This window comes from Tachypleus tridentatus, chromosome 13, assembly GCF_004210375.1.
Source record: "Tachypleus tridentatus isolate NWPU-2018 chromosome 13, ASM421037v1, whole genome shotgun sequence".
Lineage (NCBI taxonomy): Eukaryota > Metazoa > Arthropoda > Merostomata > Xiphosura > Limulidae > Tachypleus > Tachypleus tridentatus.
Window position 1 is genome coordinate 134,626,924 of NC_134837.1, and position 14,733 is coordinate 134,641,656.

At 31.2% G+C, this 14,733-nt stretch overlaps 1 pseudogene across 1 annotated transcript; it reads right to left on the reverse strand.

Annotated features, from left to right (window-relative positions):
• Positions 1 to 6,041: 6,041 nt before the first annotated feature.
• Positions 6,042 to 13,314, reverse strand: LOC143236300 (chorion peroxidase-like; annotated as a pseudogene). Its single transcript, XR_013019521.1, has 8 exons — positions 13,299 to 13,314; positions 12,248 to 12,362; positions 11,195 to 11,330; positions 10,231 to 10,733; positions 9,482 to 9,651; positions 7,418 to 7,523; positions 6,669 to 6,730; positions 6,042 to 6,260 (listed from the first exon to the last, which is right to left on the reverse strand). The product of XR_013019521.1 is annotated as a chorion peroxidase-like (transcript).
• Positions 13,315 to 14,733: the final 1,419 nt, after the last annotated feature.

A 14,733-nucleotide genomic window follows, 5' to 3' on the forward strand; every position in this document is an offset into this window, starting at 1 on the left:
ATAATTTTCTGTGTTACAGATAATATTAATCACGGTTATGTTAAAATAACAACACGGGTAAGAAATTACATTAGAGAATTTGAAAAAAACAACAACCATACAAATGTCTGACTATTACTTAAGAGTTCATTTCCACAATCACACTTAAAATTAAACTATCCTGAGTTTATGGAATGAATGAAAATGTCACTATTTCAGTGAAATAAGTAAATGACATTTCCAGACAAGCGCACAGAAGAGAGTGACGAACTTTGTATTTCTGATTCTTTCACAGACTCATCCGTCTGGAATCCCAGTGGTTTCTTTCTTGTATCCAAAATGATATTATTACATAAGTATAAAATAAACTATGTGTTGTTTGTGATTTGAGTGTAGATTGATAGAGATTCTGATGAGTAACACAATCAAATCGGATACAGTCACGTCTCACGCTTTGTTTTGCTGCTGCACAAAAATACTGCAAATTAGAAGGAAACGAACGAGTAAAATAAAATAGTTTTTAACTTTATAAAGACAAGTGAGCATCGATGTATACGTAGCTTAGCTAGCTAGAGTTATATACAAGTGGGTTTTCTCGACATCACTGAAGTCCCTACTTTGGCTCAGACTAACATAATTACATTAATTTGCCAAAATAGGGAAAAATTAGATAATTTAATGTTTGTATTTTTGTTTCAACTCTTTTAGCAGCATTAAAACCTTCTATATATCTATAGCTATCTATGTTACATATATTCATATCAGACCTTAGGTTTCTTTATAAAATGTAAAACATTTCTATTACACTTATTTTAATATAAAGCTAAAAGTGATAGTTATAGGTGACAAGTTGAAAACAATAGGATAAAATCGTTATACGATAAACACTAAAGGATGAAAATAAGACAACAATTAGCTAATAACAGATATAAATGTGTCGAAAAAATCCTAGGTGACGTCATGTCCTTATTTATTTCCGTTAAATAAATCACTCTTTTGTCAGTAAATATTGACTACCGCACACTTTGTTTATCAGTTATTGTGTTGTGGTGACATATAGTGGTAATTTATAATATCTTTAAATTTATTATAATGCTCTTAAACACAGGGATTACATTTAATATTAATGTTTCCTCTACACTTTAAAATGTCTTAACTATTATATTACGTATTTTATTACAGTTTTCGGAAATAAAACGACTTTTAAATTAAGCCTGATAAAACATGGTTCTTCAGGTAAAAGAAGATCCAACATTCACAGTGCGGTTGAATAAAAGCTGCAAATATAAATAACAATTCCTACTTTTGCCGCTTTCTCTCCGTTTATTGGGCTAAAATATATGTGTGGTTTATAATACTGCATGTTAGGCCCTTCATGTGCACGTGGTCATCAAACAATTTTTCAACTTACAAAAGGCGAACTTTACGCCACGTGTATTTGGGATGTAGCTTCACTTTTGTAACGAGCTATATCTTACCAGCTAAAAAATAACGAAAATGTGGAACAGATATATACAATGATTTTACCACTATAAGTGTTTTAATTCTAGGGATTTATTTACGCCACATTTTTAATATTTTGTTAGATTTCTTCTATTCAGTGCCAACCAACTCATTTTCTTTAGCTGTTATGTAAAATTTTATTAATTCAGTTTATTCTTCTTTGTTGTAACGATATATATTATGTGTTCATTTACGTAGACACGTGTTTGAAATGTTAATACATCCAGCTCCGTTAAATTTTGATATAATAGACCAATTATCCTGTTATAAGGCTTATTATAACCCTTACAACAAGAAAACATTGTCGTAAGAATTCTTACAACTAATAACAGGCCAAAAGGCTTATTATAACCCTTACAACAGGAAAACTTTGTCGTAAGAATTCTTACAACTAATAACAGGCCAAAAGTGTTATTATAACCCTTACAACAGGATAAGCTTTGTCTGAAGACTTCTTATAACTAATAACAGGCCACAATGGTTATCATAACCCTTATAACAGGATAAGCTTTGCTTTGAAGATCTTTTATGACTAATAATAGGCCAAAAGACTTACTACAACACTTTCAATAGGATAAGCTTTGTCTGAAGACCGCTTATAACTAATAACAGGCCAAAAGGCTTATTATAACCTTTACAACAGGAAAACATTGTCTGAAGACTTTTTATAACATTAATAACAGGTCAAAATGCTTATTATAACCCTTACAACAAAATAAGCTTTGTCTTAAGACCTTTTATAAATAATAATAGGCAAAAAGGCTTATTATAACCTTTACAATAGGATAAGCTTTGCCTGAATACCTCATATAACTAATAACAGGCCAAAGGGCCTATAATAACCCTTACAATGTAAAACATTGTCTAAAGATTTCTTATAACATTAATAACAAGACAAAAAGCTTATTATAACCTTTACAATAGGATAAGCTTTATCCCAAGACTTGTTATACTGTTAACTAAAGATTAAACTTTTAAGTGAAAGCTTATTATAACATGATTAATCGAGTTTCCGTGGCGCCATCTTTGAAAGAGTGTTCCTTCTCTACTCACTAGTTGGTTTGACCAAAAGTGGCACACTTCTTCAAGTCCCTTGGTTGGGTGTCTTAATCTGAGAATCACGGGCTCGAATCCCTGTCATACCAAATATTCTCGCCCTTTATGCCGTGGGGGCGTTATAACGTTACGGTCATTGCAACTCATATTTGGTGGTGATGACAAGCACCTTCCCTTGTTTTAATACTAAATTATAGATATATAACTTTGTGTAGCTTTGCGTTAAATTCACAACAAATGCAATTTTATAACAAAATTTCACTTCAATTTAACGACAACAACAACAAAAAAAAACGAATTTTGAGTCGCACACTATTATCACGAATAATAATAAAAATAAACAAACAGTAACACAAAATACTTAGTTTCTTTGATAAAAGAGGGCAGTAAATCCCAATTACATTTCATAAAGCATATTTGTACATAGTTAAACCTGGTGGGATTGTTTTCAAATTAATAAACTAACTAAGTTTACGTATCATACGTGATAAAGTATTAAAAAATCTCTGTAACAAACGTTTTCAATATTTACCATTTAAGAGTTTTTTGGAATACCATTTTAATTAGAACTTTTATTTTCTACCATACGTTTAATCTGTAGAAAAAAAAATACCTGATTTGCTCATTATCATAATTTGCATTAAAAATAAACATCCAATTATACAAAATACTTTTCAACATAACATATGATGGTAAACGCTACCCTATTTCATTACATTAGGTTTTGTTGAACACATGACGCTAAATACTGACATGATTTCATAAAATAACTTTTGTATTGGATAATAGATGACAGTAAGAAGAATTTTAAAAAATATTTTTATTGCAATTTTTTTGAAGCGAAATAATCGTCCCTGCGTCAATTCTTTGTAACGATATTTTTTTTCAGTTATTTAAAATATTTTCGTTAAATACGAATTTCATTCATTCCTAATTTTACTTTGTGACATATATTTTATTCTCTCATATCAACAAAATTGAAAACATTTCTTTTATTATGCTGACAATGAAAACTCGACTTTTATACGGAATTATTTTTTAATCTATATCTCACTGTACTTCAGTTGAACTCGTATTAAAATTCATAATACAATTCATAGAATTACTAAACACTAGAGCGTCGATAACTGCCCACCCAAATTTTACAATTTCCATTGTGTTTTTTTGTTTTATTATACTCGATTTGTAGTGTTATAAACTTTCAAGCTTATTGGTTAGCTACCAGGACTACTAACTGTGATTTTCAATTCTTAATATTTTCCCTGAAGAGTAATTGAAATTTAACAACAGTAACGAAACTATTGTTTGTTTGTTATTGGTAAGAATTGTTTATATACAGTTGGTAATTATCGAATGAAAATAACCGAATGAAACAAAAATGTTAAAAGGTTACTAAACACAAAATTAACCCACAGAGTTCCAAAATCATCGAAACTTCCGATCCAGAAGAATATAACACACAAACCCCAAACAAACAAAAACATATGAACGCTGGCTATTAATTAATCTAATGGTAAATTTATTTTAGATTTCGTATATTTATGTGTCTCATTGGTCCTGTGGTTAAGAGAAGGTGAATTCGGAACTATTTAAATAGTTTAACTAAAATTTATTTCTTAAACTATTTGATTTTCCACAGTGAAATTTAATGTTATTTGTAGACACTAAATAACTGTTTTTGTTTATTTGTTTGTTTTCATTTTTCCGCAAAGCTAATCAATGGGCTATCTGCGCTAGACGGAAGGCAGTTTTTATCACCACCCACCGTCAACTCATGGGCTACTCTTTTACCAACGAATAGTGGGATTGAGCACATTAGTTTTTAGTTAAGTAGGTACAGTTGACTTATCAGGGAAATAACTGTGTCCTTATCTTTCTTCACCGACCACAAGCCGAGTTATTCCACCACTGTTAGTTATGTAAGGTTGATTTTTTTTTATTATCCCCGATGTGAATCCACTGAAGTTAAATGATTTGTAATTGTTGAAATCTATAAACGTCACTGGTCAAATATCTGAAATTTCCTAATAATAATATATATGTGATAGTTAGTAGTTGAACCTTTGTGGTTTGTAGTTCCATATCTTTAGAAAACCAATAATATATACTATCTCTTGGCGCATCGCGTTAGTTATATTTATAGGCCTGACAAGAATTTCTAGAAACTTCAGCTTTCACGACAATATAGACGATAAACGACTGTGTACGTGAACACTTATATTGTTGATTCTTACAGTCGAGAATATTTTACAACTTCAATACGTAGGCAAGTATATCGCAATACGTATTTTACATTGTAAGTTACGTATATTTCTGAATATAAATATAACGTTAAGAACGGTTGTTATGATAATTGATAAATGATAAGAAATATGTCACAATTTGTACTTTGTTCTGTAACTACAACTCAAGGAAAATTCACATTTCTGATGATGTCGTATTTAAAAATCTATTGTAATTTGTACTGAGGGCTATAGAAGTGAGCTGTAATTTACAATGCTAATACTTATTTTACTTAGTAAGACTTGGAGGATACATACAAATGTTCAGTTTTGCAGTTTGCGATTTTTACTTTTTCTTACATTTACAACATTAGATTATACTTTTCTTGCCATTAAAGCCATTGGTGGAACGTAATGTTACCAAAACTTACTGGCTTTTCTATATATTAAATATATATATATATATATAAACGGTAAACATACCATGCACTACTTAAATATTTTTCAAACTCTATTCAACCCAACAGATGGCGGTAAATATCGATGGATAGATGCTGATTATTAAGTGCATGACTTCGCTTCTGGTGGTATAAATTCTCAACAGTATTAAAAATTATGATATTTAAATGAGCTCGCAATTATGCTACAAACACGCTACTGTGCAACTGGGGACGCATCAATCAAATGAATTTATTACTAATCACATAAATCGTTTAATTTGCATTTTCAGCTACTGGCATAATAAAAGAAAAATCTGCTACAACCTAAATTAAAAAAGACTTATGATCTGTGTACATGTATATCATAACAAAAAAACAAATCAATTTATAACTAAAATATATTATTATCCAATAGTGTCAATATGATGAAATAAATTCCTTCAAATAACCTATGTTAGACTTATAAATAACTATCACCCTTTTGATTAATCTAATACAAATCAAGTTTTATCATTCTGTGACGTCACAATTCATCTCCTCTTCCTTGAATAATTCTCCATTAGATTCTTATAGAATATAATATCATTTAATATCCACAACTTAGACTCTACCCTTCCTGTCCATTTCTCCTTGTTACTGACAATCCTTGGTAAAATGTCACATCAATAGATTGTTTACAAAACTTGAAGGTGTATCATAGTGTAATTGAATTACTTGATTAACTGTGATTACGTCAAACCCTTGTATTACGTTTAAAATATTGAACCACTTTCATTGATCAAAACTATGATTTTGAGAAGCGATGTTTCATATTACAACATAAACAAATGACACTATAATAAAAGCTGCAAGAATAATTTATTCAAAATTCAAAGTATTCTTTGAAAAACACCATTAAATAAAAGTTAATAGTTACTGAATGCGAAATATATATCAAAATAATATCAAGCATATAGTTCATCACTTCGGTGCAAAAGTTGTGTTAAGGCAAAATCTCAAAAGTTCAATGCCGGTAGTCATGTATTTTCAGAAACGATTTTCTTTCATCACTTTCTACATGCTAAATATAAAAATAAATAAAACCAGTAAGTCAAAATAAACACACTTTGTTTTACAATATTAATATATCTCTCAATCGAGGGTAATTTTTTTTTGCTTTCACTACTATGTGTAAGAAAAGGGATAGAAAAACTAAATTTATTTATTGTTTTTAACTTGTTTATTCTTGACATGACTAAAAAATATTAACGTGGTGTTTCTTTGTAATTGGTTTAATACATATTTATTGTATATCACCTGATTCAAAATCTACAAAATCAAGTACAAGAGTGGAATCAGTTTTTAAGTTACGGATCGACAAAGATGACTTATTTTCATAGGACACTAAGTCCATCTGGTGTTTAAGACCTTCATGTATTTCTTAGCTTCTACAACACATTTAAATCTTAGATAATTCAAATGTACTCACAACGATCAAACCAAGGGTTTACGCTTATTTCTAGTCTGTCCGCGTAGAGGTAAACTGGATTGCTAAAACAAGTACAAAATTTGTTTTTATTTTAAAAATTGGGTTAGTTAGAAATGATAATTACGAAACAAATAAACAAAAGTGATACATTAACAATGAGATACGATAGCGACTACATTAGGCTTAAGTTCTTATTTTCCTAAATTAACTTCAAGAGAATCTTACGTGTTTCAAATTGTAAACGTATTTTATTTTTAATTAAATTGTAAGAAACCATTGTAACATAGATATTTGGCTAAGGACCATGTAAATGTAATAAAAAATTAGGCTAATGACCGTGTATGTGTAACAAAGAAGTTTGGCTAGTGATTATTTTTTTGTAATATAGAATTAGGCTAATTACATAGATGTAACATAGAAACTAAGCAAGTGTAATAAAGAAATTACGGTAATTACCATGTCGATACAATAAATGAATTAGGCTCATCACCATGTGGGTATAATAAAGTTATTAGGCTAATGGCGATGAGAGTGTAATAAATTACGCTAATGACCTGTAGGCGCTAAGAAATCTAACCTGTAGTAATCTGGACGGGAGGAAATGAACAGATAAATTAATTTTTACGGTTTTAAATTTGACGTATTGAGACGTTTCTCAAATTTATTTGTGAAGGAATATAATCATTTTAACCGTTAACATCTTATTTACATAGTTTATAAATATATAAAAGATATAGTTTTTTTCTTACTTAAAAGAAGCTGGAAGAAACACATTGTATTGTAATTCCTGTATCCCGTCACTGTTGTCACACAAAATTTTAGACAAGGTAGTTTTTCGGATCTCCTTCAACTGATCTGTTTAAAATACAAACATGTTTATTTATTCTAAAGAAATAACAAACACTTCGATGAAATTGATTTGGTTTCGTAAAATTACCGTTATATTAATGACTGTATCATTTTTACAAACCAATACGCAACACTAGAAAAATAATTAAACTGGTATTTATTTCATTTAGTTAACTAGATTTAAAAGTTATTTGAAATAGGTTTCCAATTGTTATGATGATCTTCTTCGCCCTTTACACTTTCCAAGGTGAATCAATCACCTGTATCTCTTCATAACCATTAGGGTTAAGTAAAACGCTCAAAACAGTTAGTTAACCGATAAAAGAAATAGTACAATAGTACTGGTGAAACAAAAATAACAGAGACACTTTATGACAAATCTGTTTCTAGTAATGAAGTAATTGTGATATTTCGTTTAAGTGGAGGTCTGAAGCATAGTGAATTCATTAGGCTTACCAGGTATTTTAAAGTTGTAGATCGGTGGATTAATTTACATTGTTTATTCATATTTTCTCTTGTGTTTCTTGCGTGTAATGTAATTCATTATTGGGTTCTGTAAATGTTTGAAAGACGTTTGTGAAAAGGTTATTTGTCTTATCATTATTATTATTTTATATCATTAGTGTATAAAGAAATATTAACCTTCAGACGATACTCGTTTACTTGAATATTATTAGACTTTATCTTTAAAAATTAAAATGCGAGCGAAATATTCGATTCTGAGCAGACCAATTTGGCACTATCATTTGGAGAGAAAAAGAAGTTAATCTGTAATGAGATACGAGGTTTATAAGCGGGTACACTAAAAAATAATTTTCATAGACCTAATATATTTGGGTATCACAAAACTTTTACGAAGGTATTTTCTTATTTGTTGCACTGAGAGCATAACCTGTTTGTTTTAAATTTTCTTCAAACTAATTCGAGGATTATTTGCACTAGATGTCCCTAATTTTCAAATGTTAGACTACAACTTACCACCCCGCTAGTACAGCGGTAAGTCTACGGATTTACAACGCTAAAATCAGGGGTTCCATTCCCCTCGGTGGGCTCAGCAGATACCCCGTTGTGGCTTTGCTAAAAGAAAAAACACACACACAGACTACAACTTAGAAGGAAGTCAACCAGTCAGCTCACCTACAACAAAGCTTGACATATTATTGTCAGAGTATGATTCCACTGTTATTATTATAATAATGTGATTCAACAGTTATTATTATAATAGTATGATTTAATTGTCGTTATTATAATGCACCCAGGACCTCTAAGTATTGAATGCTATGTTTGGTTTTCGACGGCAACAAGACACGAACAACAAAGTGGACGGAGAGGTTTTGCTGCATCTAAAACCCCCAGGTATTAGACCTAAACCCTGATAAAGAGTTTTGTTTCGTACAACACAATCTATGGTTTACATTCCGACATCCAATGAGCAGCACTCGATCAAAACATGGTTAATATTTTTTAATAATCGATTTCTTTATTGTTGTTATGTGATACAAACAGCAGTTGTTGTCACTTTTTTCGCTGTTGTTACCCCGAGTTACCTAAAATACCAACTTTATCGTACTTTATTTTACGATCGTAAGAGTATTATCCTGCTATTTGGAACATTAAAAACTATTTTATGCTTTATTATGATTATGGTAATTATTCGTATGACTTTGATCGCGTGTGAAGAAAGTTATGCTCATCGGGAAATTCCTCAACGGAGTTTCAAAAAATCTTTTCGACATTGACCTGGTAACATAAGCCTAGGCAGGGAAACGTTGGCTCTCATCGATTTTACACTATTGTTATATATTACATAAAATAACGACTTTCAAAAACTACGAAGCCACTAAAACTAGACATTAACATTTATTAGATTCCCTCTATGTATTTAGAATAGAAAGTTTTCGCGAATTCATATTGCATATAAATTCTGTACAGCTTTTCGAAATAGAACAACTATGTAGGCTTACCCCGTGTGAAAGAACCAGGTTGGTTCCAGTGCTCAAAATAATATTTGTCTCCATATTTCAGGTTTAGAAACTGATAACGAATATTAGTGGCAAAATTTGGTCCGGCAACTCCATTAGTTACTGGGTTTTCTGCAACTCCACCCGAGAAATGATCGATGTCTTTTACTGACCTAAAAATAATGTATAGGTTTGATTGGTACAGAAAATGTTTTTAAATTATACTTGATCAGGAAGTAAAACATATTTTACAGATTAAATGTACCGGTATAAGATTAATATAGAAAGATATTAGAGTTTTATATCCTAGAAACTTTGTGTATTTTGTAAACTATATGGTGTTTACTAAGTTTTTGTACACAATATGCGAGATAATGATTAAACAAAAACTTACATATAGATACTGAAACCCTAAACGTACACAATATGTAAAGAAATACGTTAATAAAATAGTAATATTGGGGAAAACAAGTGTAACACACTGGTATTGTCCATAATATTCGTTTTTGAACAACTTTATAAAACCTTGATGAATAATAACACTACTAAAAGGAAAAATAAGACTTGTATTTTATTTAAAATAAACTTATAACTATAACATGTATAATGTTAACATCACCAAAAACTGATTACCAATTAACACAATAATTACCGAAATACAGAACGTCCTCCTACATGTTTGTATTAAAAACTAGGGCTTACTTATAAATATTCTCAAACGCCGTCCAAACCGTTGAAGGCATTAAAATATCCAAATCTGAAAAGTTGCAATCGGTAGGTTAAAGAACTCTTGGATATAGTCAACGTAGCCCCGAATTCCATGATCCCTTCCTCTTTGGATGTTAAAGGACGCAAGGTCCAAACCAAAATCTTCCCCAGGCTTCTGAAATAGGTGATTAGTTACGTCTTCAACAATAAAGTTGTCAAATTCTTGTGCAGGCTGGGCAGCTAGTCCTCTAAGAACTCGATCCAGTTGTCCATCGTACATTGCAAATGGTTTAAAGAAACTTTCCGTAGCTGAAAACTCGTAGTGGTTCCAGCAGAATTTATTTCGTTGAACAGGTTTTGAACTAACGTATGACCGAATCGAAATGCTGATGCAGAAAACTCGTTCAAAATGGATGGGTTGATGTACGGGTCGTAATTAGTAAAGCCAAATTGTAGAGGTTCCAGATTCCAGTCATAATAATCACCTAAGACAACCCTAAGAAACTCGTTGTATGTAATCATTTGAATCTGGGCGATCACGAATCTCCTGGATTAGGTAATATAAAAAACAATATTGATATTTTAATATCGTATAACTGTATAAAATACACATTCAAACTTTCATGTTATACTATCTATTGTATGTTTTAAATGCACACCATACCAACAGTATCAACATCTTAATATATCAAGAATATAAGAAATACATAATGATGTAGCTTTCTTATTCTTCTTTGTTTAATATCTATAAAAATTACACAAACATCATATGTGTTACATTGTTTTATGTACATTAAACAGAATATAAAGTTCACTTATTTATCGTGGTTATCTAGTTCTCTTTCTGATTAAAATAAGATAATAACTTATAAAACTGATAGTAACTAGCAAGTAAACTTTGAATGTGTTTTTTTATAGTTTTATAATATCATACAGGTAATATATACTTGAAACTTCACTTAAAAATAATGTTTCGTTCGTCTGGCAATAATATTATAATATCTCTACCTGGATTCCTGATACAGTTTTTCATCATCCCAGCAAGGGTTTGGAACCATCAACGATTTTGCTATCATGTTATGTTGTCTTAACAACACCGTATGGATGGCCGTTAGACCTGGTTGTTCATTTAGTCGATCATCCCCTGTTTAAAACATTATACGCAATTTTAATATTTGAAAAGTCTATTAACATGTAGACAATACTATTACTTACGATGATATTTCAGTGGTTAATTAGTGGTAAGTTTTACACGTAGCTGGTATGAATTTGGCTAAACAAAGAATTAGTAAATACAACAGTCCTTGATTCAAGGTTACGTAAGGGGCAAAAGGGAAGAGTAATAAGTTTCTCTTGAAAGTAGTGCATGGTTCTCTGACTGTTTGTATTAAAGAAATATGACTAAAAGTTTTTTTGTTTTTTTTGTAAGCGCAAAGCGACATAATGAGTTACGTGTGCTGATCTGGAAAGGCCAGATGTTCAGTGAACTTGACTCGCATTCTGAGGATTGGGGGTTCGAATCCTCGTACTACCAAACGTGCTCCTTTTTTCAGAAGTGGGAACATTATAATGTTACAGTCAATCGCAATAAACTTTGGTAAAAGAAGTAGCCCAAGAGATACCCGTGGGTGAGGATGACTAGCTTCCTTCACTGGAGTCTTTCACTTATGAATTAGTGACGGGTAGGACAGTTAGCCCTTATATAGCTTTGCGCGAAATTCGAACAAAACAAACACAGCAGTGCCTACAACTGATATTAACCATCGGTTTTAATGTTATAAACCTCTAAGCTTAAAGTCTTCAGCTACAAGTGTGAAAGTGTATTTTTAGTACTTCGTCTCACAATCAAAACCTTCAATATAGATCTGAAGAAAAACGGGAAATAACTACACTACATTGATGAATGAAGTATACTTTAGTATTACTATATTCGCCAGCGATTTAGTGGTTCAAGAGACTCCTGAAAATATACACCGATTACGTTTATTTGTATTTACCTACATGCTAATCTATCATTGCTATTATGTAAAACCACTACTAGGTACGAAAGGACTTCTTTACCTACAAAAAAACAGTACAGGTTTTGGGAAGTGTCGACTACATAAGTCTTCTAATGGCTTGGGACTTTGTGGTAAAAGCATTTTACCGTTGAGATCGGTGAAACTTTTTAATAAACCTGAAAGAGAATAGAAAGAAAATATATCTATGAGTATTTTTAAATATTAGGTCTTCATACTCGTACAGTTACTGTTTAATTTCTAAAGAGCATTAATTTTGAATACAATTCAGTACTCCCTAGAGTATATTATTATTATTATTGTTATTATTATTATTATTACTATTCAGGAAACTAAACCAGAACAATTATTCTATCTTGAGAATATTTCTGTCATACATTTATTCATAATTAAATATAATAGTGGTAAATCACACTACACCCAATATTCTAGATCACGTTCTATCCTTGGAAGTACTTCCACCATTGTTGGTGACCAATATTTTGGATTGTTGGGTGATACTTCGATTTCCCTAGAAGTAAGTCTATGCAAAGGATGACAGTAAGTTCGATCTCAGTTATTATCCTAAGCTCTGCTCTGAATTATTTCTGTTCTAATAGAGATCACTTATTCGTATTATTTTGTTGTGTGGCTGAATAAACTCTGCTGAGTAAATTTTCTGTATGATTATTCATTCTATTATCGTATTTAACCAGCCTAAGTATAACGGTAGCGCCAGTATATTGGTAAATGTATGTGTGTTACTTTACTTACATCAACTGAAGATAACACATTAGTTTTAAGCTATAAAGTAGTGGTATGTGAAAGTCAGCCAGACTGAGAACAGGCAGTTTGGTTGTTAAATATTTTGTGTAATTTTTAAAGTAAATAAACTTTAATTATTTTCCCCTCATATTTCATTTATGGTAACTGATAATTTAATTGAACAAGTATATATGGCAAGTATTACTACACTGAGGTATATGTTAGTATTTTATAAACTAAGGAGTTTTCTTAAATAGCATATTAGTATGTCTTGAAGTTTTGTTCACAAATGATTGAGTACTCTTGTTAAATATGTAATTTTTCACACATATTAAAATAGCAAAACTTACCAATTTTTACAGACATTCACTTTAAGTTTAAATCATATCGTACAATTAAAACATATAACACTTTGAAATCCACTAAATAAAAATAAAATTCAGAGTTCTTTTTATCACTCGAGCTTCAGCACGACTGTGTTCTGTCATCACGTGGGCACTGACAAACAACAATTTAAGATAAGGTTGCTCCTGTGTCTAGTAACTGCTGTATATACGTATTTTATTATATTATTAGTCTCATCGAAAAATATCACCACGATACCGAAAAGCAGTGGGCAATCGTAATCGTAAAAGAACCTTTATTTATAAAGTCAATATTATTCGACTAGTTTCAAACAGAAACACTTCCTCACTTGGATTTTGAAACTGAGATCGTAACGTGAATTATCTTTCATAAAATATAAAATAATCACTAAAGTTTTGTGAATTTCTTACATGAAACTCACAGACTAATATACCCTCTTATGTTAATGTCAGTAAAATATCGGACATAAGTGCCACACATGTTGTAAGATTCGTTAACAAAACTTTAAAATACACAAGGAAAGATTATTTACAAAATTTCGTAGTTTATAAATAAATTTCAGGCTTAGTTTGTTATTTTCGAATTGCACATAATGAATATTAGTTTCTAACGATCCTCTATTTAAGATAGAAAACTCATGTTTCATCTTAACACGATATAATAGTGTTACATACTTTCTATACTAGTGAATGAATTGCTTAAATAATATGTAACAATGTCCTGCAATACTGACAGCCTGTTCTTTCTAACTAGCGGCCCTGCATAACCAAGTTAAGGCGCTCGAATCGTAATCTGAGAGTCGCGAGTTCGAATCCCCGTCGCACCAAACATGCTTACTCTTTCCGCCGTGGGGGCGTTATAATGTAACTCTCAATCCCACTATTCGTGGGTAAAATATTAGCCCAAGAGGTGGCAGTGGGTGGTGGTGAGTAGCTGCCTTCCCTCTTGTCTTACACTGCTAAATTACGAAGGCTAGTGCAGACAGTCCTCTTGTCGCTTTGTGCGAAATTAACAAAAACAAACAAACTTTCTAACTATTGATGACGTACCTAGACAATTAAGTCGTCGTCATCCTCCACTCCAAAAATAAGTGCACGGGTCTGTCGTCTTGGCACAGTTCGATGTCACATCTATGAGTTATTTCAATGTTTTGTGAACTTTTAACAACAACAAAAGTTTGAATAATCACTACGTCATTCATTTATTATTTTTAATTTTGGCAAAATCATACGGACAGTCGTTAAAATAATAGTGATTAACTCCAGAGTATGACACGGAAGTTTTGGTGTTAATTTGTTTGTTTTTTGAATTTCGCACAAAGCTACTCGAGGGCTATCTGTGCTAGCCGTCCCTAATTTAGCAGTGTAAGACTAGAGGGAAGGCAGCTAGTCATCACCACCCACCGCCAACTCTTGGGCT